This window comes from Pinus tabuliformis, chromosome J (assembly GCF_031772625.1).
Source record: "Pinus tabuliformis cultivar Carrire ecotype Pingquan chromosome J, CPIR1, whole genome shotgun sequence".
Taxonomy (NCBI): domain Eukaryota; kingdom Viridiplantae; phylum Streptophyta; class Pinopsida; order Pinales; family Pinaceae; genus Pinus; species Pinus tabuliformis.
The window spans coordinates 224808014-224812849 of record NC_142295.1 but is presented as its reverse complement, the minus strand read 5'-3'; positions in this window follow the sequence as shown (position 1 = coordinate 224812849).

Here is a 4836-nt window from a genome sequence, read left to right as displayed (position 1 = left end):
TATCTAAGTCCTCCCAGTCCAAATCTATCATGCTAGTAGGTTTATTATTTGCCCCGTCCAAAGCTTTGTGCAACCCTTGTTGCATCAGAAAATTCCTAACTTTTAGTTTCCATAGAGCAAAGCTATTCTTTCCAGTGAATTTCTCCACCTCGAACTTTGCATTCATTATCTTGGCCATTTTCTTCCTATAGGGTTAAAAAAAAATATGTTTCTAGATTTTCTTCCTTGGGTTCTTCCAACTAAGGGTTCGCTTTTACTTTCAATTTCTATGAAAAAATATTGATTCTCTTCCTTCTTTTTGATTAAATTCTTGAAAAAAAAAACATTTATGAAATTGACCCAAAATTTTCCAGAATTTTCAGTTACTTGAGAAAAAAAATTTAGTTTCATTGCTCCTTTAAAAAAAAAATTCCTTCTTTTTCTCTCAACCAAAGAAACCCAAAAAATAAAAGATCTACATTCAACACTTTTTTTTTTTTCTGATCTTCTGTCAAAATTAAAATAAAAATTTCTCGGTCTCTGTTTTCACCAAACCCATAGAAAATAGGTTGTTCCTCTAGCAAACTTCAGCGGACTCAGGCAGGCAAACAATAGAAAAAATATGTTCTACGGGTCTGCCTTCGGCACTAACAAATTTCTTTGAAAAATGGCAGGTAGCCTTCTTCCTCAATGGCAGCAACAATTAGTAGTTCTCTTCCTCCTCTCCGTGTGACTAAAAAAAATATACAATGGTGGCTTTTCATTCAAATCACTACTGAGTTGGTGACTTTCATCAAATAACTATTGTGTGCTATAGGTTTTAAAAAAATGGTGGCTTTGTCTCTTGGACTGTGGCTATCTTCAAGAACGACTGCAGTTATCTTTAAGAAATAGGACTTCAAGAAATCAGGCAGATTCCTCTTAAAAACAACTCAGCTCAACGGCTCCTCTCTTTGCGATAGTTGCTCTTGGCAGCAGTATGCTTCTCTTCGATGGATGACTTTATTTCTTGGGGCAGCCTTTGTCCTGCTCACCCAATAGATTTCTCTGATACCACTTGTTGGCAGAGCAGTTAATAAACCAAGAAATATATAACTAAAAACTAAATGAAACTGAATGGTAAAAACACAAGACTTTTATGTGGTAAAACATTGGCAGGGTGTCAAGGAAACATCCACGGGGCAAGGATTTGGTTTTTCTATTAAACCAATAATGATTCTCCTCATTACAATAGCTCAAGAATTCATCATTTTATAGGAGGCTCTTCCGTTACATAACAATTTTTGTTATAAAACCAACTTGGCAGTAAATACTATTTTACTCATATTTACAATTAGTTGTCAAATTCCAACAATAGATATATTCATTCAATGTCCTTGCAGATAGATATGTATGTTATAACAGTTATTTGGCATGAGATGTATATTTAAAGATGTGTGTGGTGATGATGTTAGACAATGCTTTTGTTTTGTTAGATGTGATCACAATGATGATATCCGGTTACATTATTATATTTGTGTGTTAACTAATGACTTTTATATGTGCTAGAGGAGTATATAATTAGATGATTTTCGATGGTTATCATCACGATGTTTATTTTTATAAAATTATATTTATTTTTATTTTGTTAGATGTTTATCATCATGATGTTTATTTTTATGAAATTATATTTATAATAGATTATGTATTGGTGAACTTATATCAAAATTTCATATATGAATCTACGTGCAAAATGACTTACTTTAAAAAAAATCAAAGATATTTTTATAATTACAAAGTTCAATATGGTTGAAATTATAATTGTAAAATTACCATAAATATTTTTCTATTGCATAAATAATTCATACATATTCGTTCTAACTAAATTCTTATTCAAACAAGGGCTGCAACTTGTAGTTCATACATATTCATTCTAACTAGCTTCTTATTCGAACAAGGGCTGCAACCTGTAGTTCATACACATTCATTCTAACTAAAGCCTTATTTAAACAAGGGTTGCAACTTGCAAAGTCCCTGCCTATAGAAAACATATAAAAAAATAAATAAATGTTTGTAAAACATGTCTAAAAAATAGTCACTACAAAACAAAATCAATTTTACACACAATTAAATTATACAAATCTCTAAAGAAAACTACCTTTCTAGTCATAGTCAAGAATAGAAATGAGAAAGTTGTGAGCTATAGTTATAATACACAAGTTAAACAATATCTAACTAATCTTTGCAATTGATTTTAAAAATGTTTATTGCAACATATAATCATTAAATTAAAATTTCAAAATATTTACATTAAAACTAAAATATATAATTCATTGATAAAATCAACTATAATTAAAAAATGTTCATAAAATATTGGATTGTAAAAATAAAATTACACTTAATTTGATTTTATAAATTTAATAAATTAAAGTTTATTTATTAATAATAATTATGAATGAAACATCATATATATATATATATATATATATATATATATATATATATATATATATATATATAATTTAAAATATGATTTTAAAATTAATATGTATTTTCAAATTTTAATTATAATTATTTTTTAAATTTATAATGTTTAAATTAATAAATAAGAAAATGAAATCAATAAACCATTATCAATAATATTATTTAAAAATATATAAAAATAATCTTTTAAGTTTATCTATAAAATTCAATCTATTGTTAAATTTAAAAAACTTAAGTAAGGTTTTTTTACAGTAACATTGTTGTGTCCAGTTGAATCGACTTTGACTAGATCCTTTGGACTGGTGGAAGCATATTTTAGGTGTTTAAATAAGTTATTAGTGATATGAGAATCATCCCCTAGTTCATCGTTTAATGATGCATCTAACAACATTGTCTCCATGGTAGTTATATCCCCTAAATAAGCATCCATACCAACTTCTATTTGATTGCCTCCATTACCAACTTGTGATGAAGAATTACTACTGTTATAATCATTACTAATTAGTGAATTTGGATGTAGTGGGAAGTGAATAGGTGATTGATTCAAGTATTCTTAGCATGATTCCTCTCCGAGTTATGCTCTTGATGTAGCCTTCTCTCAATTGACATTGTAGTGGGATGCACTAGAAGATGGTAGGTGCGTCACTCATCATCACTAGAATCATAATTTCAAAAAATATAAAACATTAGTACATCAATGATATTACTAAGCACAATGAAATTGCTTTGTTGAAATTACATTATACCAAATAATTATTATTGTTGCTAACCCAGGATTGCGGCTAGAAGATGGCATGTTACAATTGACATGGTAAAGTGGTTGTCCATTGTCAACTGCCAACTAATTGCGGTATGTTTCGCCTCTTATGATCTTCCGACGCTTTTGAACTAGTGGAATATTTTATGCATTTGAACTTGATTCTGAAGTGGGATCCTACAAATTTGGATATATTTTTATTCAAACTGACATGGATAAAAAACAAAAATTTAATTAGATAATAGAAATATAAATAAAATATAAATTTACTAAAGATGGAAATGGATAACTTCACGAAGGACTTTGAGAAATCTGGAATGAGTTGAAATTTGAGGAATTGGCAATTTGATATTATGATATTTTCTCCCTGCATTGAGAAAAATCAACAATATTTTTTTGTGTAAATATCTAAAATTAATTTCGAGGACCATATAACCACAATCTGAATTTCAATATGCTTTTCAAACCATTTTTCAAAAATAAGGTGAATTTAAGTGGAAATCTATACTATTGATCCGTAAATTGTCGTGGATATGCCACTAGACAGTTTATCACAACATATCTGACAATATTATATTAAAAATCCAAAATTCTACATTATTACAGTTTTATTTAATTTCTAGATCTGTAGATTTTACTATAATTAGTGCATGAATGTGAATGGAAATTATGCAGAAAAGTAGAGAATGACAAAATAAGCTCACACACACACATAAGACACAAAATATGCTATGGGAAACACTTTCAGGAGAAATCCCACCTGAAAGGTGAGGCCACTTTGCTCTCATTCTTTGTTTCGAAAATAAGGCTACAGGTACAAAGAAGTAATGTTTGTGACCTGTCAGATACTAAAGTGCACATATCCTCTATGTGTGCTCTACCGCCTTGTTTGGTGATTTAATTGTGAGTTATATCCCTGTCATTTAATTTGTCAACCCAAGGTGGTAAACTGACAAGGTATACCAATACTATATGTATTAGGTGGTTATTTTTCAAATTAGATTAATCTAATGTAATTTAATACTAATTACAAAACATATTAAATCATCCTAAGGCAAACCAAACATAAAGAAATTGAAATCACACTTGCTTGAAATTGAAATCACACTTGCAGAATTGAAATCAATCTTGTTGGAAAGAAAATCACACCCACACTTGCTAAAATGAAATCAAACTTACTAAAAGGAAAATCCCAATTGCATAAAATGAAGACACACTTGCTGAAAAGAATCGAAATAAAATAACTACATTATGTTACCAATATGTACAAAGGTGTGAAAAATGCCATTGATGGGGGACCTTCATTCCTCAGCAAGTACACTAAACAAAATTTCACATCTTGGAGATCAAAGTGGCAATGTGTATTTCATAAAATGAGTTACAAGATATTACAAACATTCTCTCTCCTCACTTTACAAAACACATGGATGGAAATTAGAACCTCCAACTAGCAACTAACAACTAACAATAACACTCACAACCTCTAACTTGCATCTATGACTAACATTCCTGTGTATGAAAGGTGCACTCATATTTATAAAATAATTGATGATACCTATACAATAAACACAGATCCTTAGATCTCTCCCTAAATCCACATTTATCTCTTGTGGTTACAACAATATCCTAAAAAATGT